The following is an 11,776-nucleotide window of genomic DNA, read 5'->3' as shown; positions in this document are numbered from 1 at the left end:
GCAGAGAGGGAGAACCCTGAATCCAGACTTCCCTAATATCCTCGGTGCGTGATTTCATTTGGCTGTGAACTAGTTCCTTGGAGATGAGCAGGACTGTGATGTACCAGATCTAACTCTCTCATTTTCACACTCTGAAGAGAGCATCTTGACACTAGCAGTGGTTTTGTTATTTGTTAGGGGGAGAAAGAAGCGTCAGTGACCACATTATAATGAGCCATGGTCAAGATTCCAGTGTGTTATAGTGACATTACCCTTCTGTGACCCTAAGTGGTCTCACCAGAGCCCCCTCTTGTCTTTGAAGAACTCACTGTATTTCAGAGCAGAGGCAGAGAGGAAGGGTCCCCTGCTCCCCACGGTTTTCCTAAGCTGTTCTCCCTGCACAGAGCCCACCAGCATGAGACTGCGCCATGCTGTTACACTGGCCGTGTGTCAGCACTAGCGCACTGCAGCCCCCAAGCGAAGCCCCCCGCTCTAGAGTCATGTTTAACTTGGGTGGGAGCACACAGGGGAGTGGGCTGGAACTCAGGAAGCTCAGCAGAAATAGACCCTGGTGGGAGCCTGTGTTTCTAGTCACCAAGGTGCCTTAACAAACTCTGCAAGCTTATCCTACTTATTTCCAGATCCCCCACTGGGAGCTTCACAAGGGGGCTGGTGTGAGCCCAGAGAGCAGAGAACGAGGACACAGGCCTGCCTCCCATCTGCCACCAGCCTGAAACACTTTGCCCTCCTCACCCCATCTTTGTTCCTACTGTGACTTGGAAACCCTCAGACAGAAAGTGGCCTGAATCTCCCAGGGTCATGGGCAGCCGAGTCCCTCAGAGGACTGGGGGGCAGTTTATTCTTGCAGCATAACCTTCAGAGTGCACATCAAAGGTGACAGGAGACAGACTTCCTCTTCATAGAAAACATTCATTAACTTAGTCAACAAATGCAGAACGAGCTCGGTATGAGCCCAAGACTGAGGGTCACAAAGGACGTGGGAGGCCTGCTCTCAGATATGGGCAACTTCACACCCTAAGCAGGGGCGAGGATATAGGGACAGGCTTCACATATGGTTATGGAATCTTTCATCTTCCTCTGGGTGGCAAGCACCAGCTAGGTAGGAAGCACGTGGAATCCTCTGGAGGAGCATGCATCTTCTAGGTACAGTGGCCCTTGTGTGTGTCACATGTGGAAGTTATGAGGGAGGGAAAAATAGTGGGACAGATCAGAATTGGCATTGGAATCTGTGCTCCTGGTGTTCCAAGCCTTTTCCTCAGCCATGAAGTGGAAATGGCTGCACCTCTATCACCATGTTATTGAGACACTTATTGGGGTGATTGCTGTAAACAGGAAGTCCTCTGCAAACATAGGTCTTGGTTGGAGGATGGAGAGGAGACAGTGATCACTGTGTGGAGTCGGACTTGGTCACGGCGTAGCCAAACTGTATATTTGCATGCCACGTAGCTCTGGAGTGAGTTCTACAGGGTAGAATTAATCGGCAGGTCTTGCTTGGAGAGATGGTTTGGGGTGTAGTTCATAGTGGGCAGAGACAGGAAGAAACATAAGACATAGACCTTCTTTTTCTTTGAGGGGCTGGGCATGGAACCCAGGGTCTCAAGTGTGCTAGGCAAGTGCTCTGCCACTGAGCTGCATCCTCAGCCCAGCCTAGATTATTCAGGGGAACTTCTGTTCTTTCCCATGTGGATAGTTGAGTAAGACCCTGGAGTTTGAAGAAGGTGATGGATTTATTCTGTAAGCATGTAGGAACATAGACTCTACTTAAAGATGTATATTGCATGACAATCTGTGCTGTCACTGGCTTATGTGATTAGCATGAACAAATGTGTTTCCCAAGGAAACCAGAGAACTCCAAAGTGATGTTCAGTTATAAGCACTGACACATTTCAAAACTCCAGAGACTCCTTTCATGAATTCTGGCACTGGCCTCAAAGGATCAGGATCAAAGTCTGGCTTCTCATGGGGTCTGTTAGGCTGGATTATTTCATACCCACAGATTGTGCCTCTAAATGTTTTGCTTTTCTGGAAGTCTTGGCCTGAGTGTGGTGAAAGGTCAGTGTCCCACATGAGTAAGAATGGCTTGCTGGGCTTGGGCAGGGGTCTCCGCTTGCAGAACAGTCAAGAATTTGTTGCATGCCCTGGGGCCTTCTGCATGCTTGCCTCTGGCTAGACCATGAGCTCTTCAAGGGCTGGTCACATCCTCCTCAGTCCCTAGCACTTTGTGGGGATAGGACAGCTTCTATTAAAGGTAGGTGTGAATAGATGAATGAAACCTGCATAAGAATATAGGGAAAATATAAGGTACATTTCTGTCCATTATGATCTGACAAAGACTGTCCCTTGCCTGTTTTAAATTTTCAAAAGTTTTCCCAGAATGGTTGAAGTATGTTAACAAATAAAATTGTATAAATTCAAGGTGTTCAGTGTGATCATAATGATGTAGGTGGGAGGTGTCCCACCAAAACCCTTGTGTGTGACAATGCAAGAAGGCTTATAGGTAAAATAATTGGGTTCTGAGAGCCTTCACCTAATCAGTGTGCTTATTTGCTGATGTAGATTAACGGGGCAGTAACTGAAGACAGGTGGGTGTGGCTGGAGGAGGAGGGTCACTGGGTACGTGCCTTTGGGGTATACATTTTGTCCCCGGTGAGCGAGGACTCTCTCTGCTTCCTGGTGGCCATGTCCTGAGCTGCTCTCCTCAGCCACACCACATCTTGGGCCCTGAGCAATGGAGTCAGCCATCTATGAACTGAACCCTCTGAAACCATGAGCTCCAAATAAGCATTTCCTCCTGTAAAATAGTTCTTGTCTTTTGGTTACAGTGGCAAAAAGAAAGAAAGAAAGAAACACTATTGAAACAGTGATGATACACATAACACTGCAAAATGTTTACCACAAATAAGCCAATTCATATATTCATCACCTCACATAGTTAGGGGGTGAAAATACCTAAAATCTACCCCTTTAGCAAATTTCAAGTGCACAATACAGTATTTTTAGCTACAGTCCAAGTTTTATACATTAGCTCTCCAGAATTTATTTATCCTACATGACTAAAGTTGGTATCCTTGGTACCCTTTGACCAACATCCCACCCCACCCCTGCTCTCAGGCCTGGCAACCCCCCCTTCTGTTCTCTGCTCCTCCGAGTGCAACAATTTTAGAGTCTACATGTAAGAGAGAACATGCAGCGTTTTCTTCCTGTGTGAACTCAGCACAACGTCCTCCGGTTCACTCACATTGTTACAAGCGGCAGCATCACCTTCAATTTAAAGGCTGAATGGTATTCCATCGTACGTGTGTGCACCACGTTGTCTTTATCTGTCCATCCATTGGCAGACACCTAGGTTGGTTCCCAGCCTCTGAGAATGATGCTGTAATGGACACGGAATGCAGCTATCTCGGAGACTGGGCTCTTTCCCTTGGACCTAACCCAGGAGTGGAACTGCTGGACTAGGCAGCTTACAGACCTGGTCCTGGCTGATGGGCTGGTTGATGCAGAGAGAGGTAACCATGCTGGACAGAGCCCTTGAACTCTGAAGGGATCCTATTCCCCAGAGGGAAGCTGGTCACTGACTCCACCTTGTGGTGGCTGGCGAGCCCTGGCAAACTTGACCAGCAGCAGGATGAAGGGTGAGGCTGGCCGCGGAGCCGGCGGGAGGGGCTGGGGGGATGCCCAACACAGGTCACCTGGGTACTCCTGCAAGAAGAGGAGACTCCCAAGCAAGGGCTGGTCTCCAGAAAGCCAGGATCCCAGCCTCCCTGGAGCTGAGGGTGATGTTCCCATGATCCATGCCAAAGAGCAGAGTCCCTGGAGACGATTCTTGCCCTCTGCAGTGGGATAATAAAGACGTGGGACGGACTCCTGGGACAGTGGCTCTCTGAGTGTCCTTTGGCAGCTGGGAATTTGCCTTTCTTATCTCCATTTTCCCAGTGTGAGTCTGCAGCTCAGAGAAAAATACTGAGGGTCACCCTGACATTCTGCCCTCAAGCCAGCTGTCTCACCAGGCCCACACAAAGGCCACCCCTCACCTCCCATGGACCAGGGCACTGCCAGGAACCAAGCTCAGTCTCTGCCAGTGAATGAACAGATAAAGAAAATGTGGTGCACACACACGAGCGGGAGCTTCCCCGGCCACTCTGGGAGCACACAGTGGGGTACCTGTGTCCCGTGATGGGAAGGGTGGGTCAGGTGGATGGGTAAGGGGGGTGAACTGAAGGGGAGCAGACGGCAGAGTGGAGGAGACCAGCCCAGGGCTGCTGGAGCTGCACCCGAGCAGCTGAGCTGCAGGGTCCTTGGGCCTTGTGCTTCTGTATTTGCAAAACGGCTGCGTTCACAACTGGATCCAAGAGGGGAACCAGCACCACCGGCTGCTTTCCTAAGCTTTGTTTCTGTCATCTTGACCCATTGACAGGAAGGAAAAGGAGAGGATCTGAAGGTTTATTCGAGCCATTTCTAGAGCAAGCAAGATCCTTCCCACATCTCTGAGGCCTGGAAATACATGGAATTACAATGCCACAATTCCAAACCCGTGTCGGGGAGGGGGACTGTTATTCAACATTCTGTTATCAGAGACGGTGACCCTGCCCCTGCCATTCACTAGACCAGGCCAACCTAAAAGGAAGGTACTGAGTAATTGCTGTTGTGACTGGAAGTAAGAAAACTCAGGAAGCACACAACTCTGTAACAATATTTTCAAAAGATCAGGAGTCACGTCAACTAGAAGTACAGTACAAGAAATAATGGATGCATGCTAATTCCCCCTTATTCCAGTTTCAGAGCCAACAGGGGATACGTGAAACTTTGGATAGTACCAAACCCTGTATTTTTTAGTTTTTATTGTTTTCAGCCTTGGGGATCAAACCCAGGGTCTCGTGTGTGCACACTACTACTAAGGTGTACCATCAGCCCCTTTTAAAAAATTATTATTTTATTTTGAGGCAGCATCTCATTAAGTTGCCCAGGTTGGCCTCAAACTTGTGATCTTCCTGCCTCAGCCTCCCAAGTACCTCGGATTGCAGACGTGAACTACCACATCCAGCTCCACCTCTGTGATATCTTTACCATCTTAATTAAGCACTTATCACACTGTGGCCATAACCTCTGCAGTTTGAGGTGTGACAGCAAAACTAGCACAGATTTATCTTTCCTTCTTCATAAGATTTAGTCTTACCATATTTATCGTACGTATTAACAATCATGGGTTCACACTCTTCCAGTTTAACCCACAGGGTCCCCTCTGGTTTTCGTATTTTCCTTATCTGTACTTCCCATCTCAACCTGAGAATCCTGGCTTCCATCCTACCCCTCTGCTCACTCGATGAATCCCCCATACACCAGCCATCACCCCACTGTGATCGACCCTCTCCTGTGCAGATGCCTTCCCCACTCCCCTCTGCAGCCCCACTAAGCGCCCCCACCCCCCATTTCCACCTCTCGTGGGCCCTTCCCTCCCCACCTGGGCTCCAGCACCCACCTGGGCTCTCCTGCAGGCAGAGCCTCTCTGGCCCCCCTGACCCCCCTCCCACACTGGATCACCCCCATATGAGCACCTTCCCTACCGGCTAGGGCCCTGAGGCCCCAGGCCAGCCTTCCTACTTCAGGACCCCTCCTCTCCCTCAGCATTGGACACTGCACCAGGTGGCTCATGTAAGCAGGGCCCCTCACTACCCCAGGCTGACACTCCCCTTGGGCCACCTGCTATTTTATAATTCCCCACCCTGCCCCCAAGAGTGGATATCCCCCACGCCCTGTTCAGGATTCTAGAAGGATGTCTTCTCACTCTGATCAGACCCAACACACCCCCTGGGTGGACACCCCTTCGCTCAGCCCCAACAGTGGCTTCTGGCCAGTGGGTCAGGTTGGGAGGGGGAGAGTCAGGCCTCAGTGTGTCACAAGAGAGGGTCCCTGTTCCTGTTGGAGGGCATTCCCTTGTCTCTGCTGTTCCTTGCATGCCCTCAGGAACCAGAATGTACTTTCCCTCTATGGGTCCCCAAGGTGGGACTGCTGGATCGAGGTTAAAGATTTTTAATATCTGGAAATTCTGTGCCATCTCTGAGAAATGGAGGGCTTGATTCTTCACGTGGGGAAGTGGAGGCCCTGAGAAGGTCTGATTTCCAGGGCAGCCAGGGGCCTTGGCAGACCTCAGCAGGCTCAGGGGATGCAGGTGTGAGGTCCAGAGACTGGGATCTTCTCCAAGTGCCACTCCAGCAGTGATCCTGTGGCTCACCCGCCCCCACCCTTCAGAAGTCACCAGCCCTGCCCTGCCCCTTGGGTCCTGTCCAGCAGACTGTGAGCGCGGTGTGCCGGGCACAGAGCAAGGCAGGCGTCAGGCCAAAGGGGCTCGCTCCCCACCTGCGGTCCAGGTCCAGGGAGCCGCAAACCACCGCTCCTGTCCCCACATGTGCCGGGTGCTCAGACGTCGGGACAGGGGCACCTTGGAGCCTGAGGCGGGGAGGCAGGCAGGGCTTCCCAGAACAGCGACTCGTGGCCCTGGTCTTGAAGGGCAGGCAGGTACCAGGCTGGCAGAGAGGGCGCGGTGTGACCAGGAAACGGGTGGCAGGGGTGTGGCCCCTGGGGAAGCGGGAAGTCCACGCCCGCCACCCGGTTCCCGAAGCTCCAGGGCAGAGCCCACTTCGGGCCAGGTCCCTCTGGGCGGGTTAGCCCCTCACCGCACCATTCTGGGGCTTGTTGGGACTCTGGGTGCATGGACGACCTCCTTCTCCTATTTTCGCTGCTTTTTTTTTTTTTTTTTTTTCAAAGTAATCAAATGTCCAGTTTCCCCCAAAGGATGGGGAAAGACTGAGCACTATCATAACCCAGGAAAGAGAAAAGGAAGCGCCTTTACAAATTATTCATTCATTAATTGTACAAGTTAACGAGCTTCACCGTGACATTTCCATACTGTAAAGATCATGGACTGATCCAGGCCACCCATCATTCACCCTCTCTCACCTTCCCCTCTTCCCTCCCTTCCCCCAGAACACTTCCTACCATTCCCTAATAGTCCCTCTCCTACTTCAGGCCATTTAGTTATTTAGTTAGTTAGTTCCACATGCAAGACAAAACACATCCGCTTATCTTTGTGTGTCTGGCGTACCTCACTTACCTTGATGCTGTCCTTCTGTAAGTCATCCCACGAATGGCAGGATTTCATTCTTCTTCATGGCTGAATAATACTCGTGTGTGTGTGTGTGTGTGTGTGTGTGTGTGTGTGTGTGACTTTCCTTTACCCATCCCTCGCCTGCTGGAAGCCACCTAGGCTGAGTCCACATCTTGGCCATGCTGAGCAGAGCTGCAGGGAACCCGGGTCTGCAGGAGTCTCTTTTGCAAGCTGATTTCATCTCCTTCTAAGCTGCATCCAGGGATGGTGCAGCTGGCTCGTGTTTCTTTGTGTCCCCTTCCCACCGAGGTGTGAGGCAGTGTTCACAAGCCGAGCCACCTTATGCTCGTGGAGGCTTCCCTCCCGTGTCTGGCTCAGGGAGATCTGAGGTGGACCTGGAGCACTTTAAACCGACCTTATAGACCTGGCACTGCTGTGACGGGGGAGGGGTCACGAGCACCCCCCTGCTGGACCTCTGGTCTCTGGAGTCTTCTCCATGCTGTGCAGCAGAACCTTCTAGCATCTCACAGCTGGAGGACACAGGGGTCTGAGCAGCCACCTGGTGAGGCCCTCTCACCTGGCCTTTTTCAGGCCTTTACAGAGGTACCACCAGCTGGTCTCTGAAGGCCGTTTTCTTTGGTTGGTGTTTTGCAGTCTAAACAAGAGTTGCATTTTCTCAAATCAAAATACCTAAAATAAAACTCATGTTTAGGGGATGTAATAGTGTGCTCAGGAGTGGGGGGTTTGCTAAGATGTTCACTGGGAGCACTGGGCTTTGCAGTCAAGGTGCCAGCCTGCTCTGGAATCATGTGACACTGAGGTCCTGTTCTGTCCCTGAGCAGACATTGCAGCAGCCCCCAGAGCCCAGGCAAGGACCCGCCTCAGTTCTGGGCAGAGCCAATTTCCAGATTCTGCTGGTAGCCAATCTCTGAGAGTGTCCTTTATCCAAGAGCTAAGTGTCACCACATCAATGTTATAGCAGCACCATTCACAATAGCCAAACTGTGGAACTAACCAAGGTGTCCTTCAATAGATGAGTGGATAAAGAAACTGATATACATACACATGGAATATTACTCAACAATAAAAGAGAATAAAATATGGCATTTGCAGGTAAATGAATGCAGTTGGAGAATATCATGCCAAGCAAAGTAAGCTAATCCCCCAAAACCAAAGGCTGAATGTTCTCTCTGATAAGTGGATGCTAATCCATAATGGGGGTAGGATGGGATGAGTGGAGGAACTTTGGATTGGGCAAGGGGTGGAGGGGAGGGGAGGGGGAATGTGGATAAAAAGACGGTGGAATAAGACAGACATCCTTACCCTAAGTATATGTATGATTGCACGAATAGTGTGACTCTACTTCGTGTACAATCAGAGAAGTGAAAAATTGTGTGCTCCATTTGTGTACAATGAATCGAGGAGTATTCTGCTGTCATGTATAACTAATTAGAACAAATTAAAAAAATGAAGTTAAAAAATAAGGACGTGTCTTGCTTTTATCTGCAGAGGTCACAGAGAGATGGTAAGAAGAGACCTTTACTTTATACTTATTAGTTTTAAACACTGAAGCTTCTAAAAAAATTTAGAATTAAAATTGAAGAATTAGCAAGATGTCAATGTGAAACACATCTGGTTGCTCTCCTCCTTTGGTGGATGAGTTTACCGAAGCTCACAGAGTTCCTCCATCGTTTATTCTTCCTGGGGCCTGAACATAACCCTGGGCGCTGTGCCTTTAATAGGATTCTGAAAGCCTGTGCTGACCAAAGCTCGGCATCTGAGGGATCAGGATGAATAACTGCAGAATGAAGATAGAGAAGCATATCTGATTGGAACTTTTCTGTACAAATACTTGTAGTAGAGACATGTTTAATAGGGGATCACTTAAAATTGTTTGAACAGCACAGGGATATAGCTGGAAGAAATCCAGAGTAAACTTCCCCTAACACCCATGTGTAGGGCTGGCTTTCCAACCAGGTCTGACGCAGGCTTCGGGAAGCCCAGACCTCACCTGGCCTACCTGGCTCAGCGGCCACAGTGCGCATGCCCCTGGGGAGGTAGGGGGGCAGGTGGGCAGGGCGACCTGCCACATGCCAGGCTGGACCTGTGCCCTCACATGGGGCCAGACAGGCAGCACAGGGTCCTGCTCAGCTTCAGCAGGCCAAAATGTGGGATATTATAGGGGTCCCTTGAGGACAGACCATGGTCACGCCATAAGCAACTCAAGGAGGGCCTTTAAAGCAGAAATGCTTTAAAACATTTCTTTAAAGCAGAAATGCTTTGAGAGATAGCATCATGTCCTGGGGAAGGTACCTTCAAATACAAAAGCCCATCACACCTGTCTTGTCATATGACCCCCCCAAAATGATCCTAGAAAGTTGAGGGAGTGTGGAGCTGTCCTGTAGGGACAGACCCCTTGCCAGGCCTGCAGGCCAGGGCTCTGGGATTCAGCTAATTTTACTGAGATGAAGGAGGAAGGAGGAGGGAGGGAGGAAGTGCGAGGGCAGGTGCCGTCTCGGTTTTACAGAGGAGACAAGTCCTGAGTGGGAGCTATTTGTCCAAAGTGACACAGTGGACTGGTGGCAGGGGAGTGCTTATGGGAACCGTGACTCCCAGCTGAGGACTTCTCCCTTGCAGTATCCTCTGGTGCCCCTCATTTTTAAATTGAGAGACAAATAAAAACTACATGCATTTTTCATGTATGGCATGATGCTTTGAGATATGCATATGTTGTACAATGGCTGCGTCAAGCTGGTTAACATCTGCATTGCCTCTCAAACTTCTTTTTTTTTTGCGACAAGGATATTTTAAATCTATCCCATGATTTTTCAAGAATACAAAATGTGTAATAGATCTCTTCAACTATCCCTCTGGTCTAATTGGAATTTTGTAGCAATTGGCCAACACCTTTCCCCCACCCTGGTCCCTGGCAATCACCATTCTACTCTGCTTCTATGAGCTCAACTCTTAGATTTCACATATGAATTAATTCTTATAGCATTTGTCTTTCTGTACCAGGCTTTTTTTTTTTTAAGTAAACATGATGTCTTTCCAGTTCCTCTGTGTTGTTGCAAATGGAAGGAGCTCCTTTTATCATGTTGAATAGTATTCCATTGTTCATACATACCACATTTTTCTTGTTCATTCATTCTGTATCATGCTGCAATGTACATAAAGTGTAAGTATTTCTTTGGTTGTTGCTACATAATTTGCTCATAGTAGTCTATGTATTCCTGTAATGTGAGCTATAATATCTCCTCTTTTACTTCTGATTTTAATTATTAAAGTCATGTTTTTCTCATTCACAAAATAGGAAGGTTATTTTTCAAAATCCATCTTTTACTTGGTTTTAGTATTTTTTTTAATGTTGTTTCTGAATCGCTGGTTTATCTATTTCTGTTATAATCTTTATTATTTTCTTTCTCTACTTTGTACTTAGTGTATTCCTCTTGTTCTTTCTCTTTACGGGTAGCATTAAATAGATTATTTGAGGCATTTCTTCTTTTTTGATGTGAGCATTTATTGCTATAAACTTTTCTCTTAAGAGCTGTTTACTGCCTTGCATAAGCTCTGAGATTTTGTGAGTCTTTTTTTATTTGTCTCAAGATATTTTCTAAGTTTCTCTTTTAATTTCTTTTTCAATCCATTGGTTGGTCAAGAGCATGTTGTTTCCATGTATTTGTGAGTTTTCTGATATTCCTCTTATTACTTATTTTTATCTTTATACCATCGTGTTCCAAAACAACAACAAAAACAAAACAACTTGGCATTATTTAAGTCTTCCTAAATTTGTTAAGACCTATTCTGTGGCTCATGAATGATTTATCATGATAAGTGTTCCGTGCACTAAGAAGAAGGGATATTCTGCTGCAGTTGGAAGAAATGTTCTGTGTGTGTCTGTTAGTCCCACTTGGCCTAAGTTTGGTTTTAGCTCTGATGTTTTCTAGCTGATTTTTTTGCCTGGATGATCTACTGAGTGTACTGATGTTCCCCAGTATTACTGCATCACAATCTGTATCTCCTTTCATGTCTGTTTTTTGTTTTGTTTTGTTTTCTGCTACTGGGAATTGAATCTAGGAGGGCTTTACCACTGAACTGCATCCCCAGCCCTTTTTATTTTTTGTTTTGAGGCAAGGTCTTGCTAAGTTGCCCAGGCTGGCCTTGAACTTGCCATCCTCCAGCCTCAGCCTCCAGAGCTGCTGGGATTATAGGCATTGACCACCATGCCTAGCTGGTTCTTAATTTTTAATTTATTCAGCCACTTTGTATGATTTTTATTGGAGAATTTAATCCATTCATATTCAAGGTAATTAATTATTGAAATTGAGATTGCCCTGAGGCTTAAAAATTACTTATAGTATAGAAAAGATATTTAAGCTGATAATATTTGTTGCATAAATAAACTCTGCATTTTTATTCCACCCTCTCTAGTTTGAAATTTTTGATTTTTTCTCTTATGACATATTTTTATATTGCATATCCCTTAACAAATTGGCATAGCTGATATTGTTTTTAATACTTTTTGTCTTTTCACCATCATAATAAAGATGTAGGCGATTTGTACTCCACAATTACAGTATGAGAATATTTTAAATTTGACTGTACACTTGCTTTTCTTGGTGGATTTTATAATTTCATGTCTCTCTGTGTCACATTTGGCTTCCTTTCCTGTCA

Source organism: Marmota flaviventris, chromosome 6 (genome assembly GCF_047511675.1).
Source record: "Marmota flaviventris isolate mMarFla1 chromosome 6, mMarFla1.hap1, whole genome shotgun sequence".
NCBI classification, from domain to species: Eukaryota; Metazoa; Chordata; class Mammalia; order Rodentia; family Sciuridae; genus Marmota; species Marmota flaviventris.
This window is presented reverse-complemented; position numbering follows the sequence as displayed.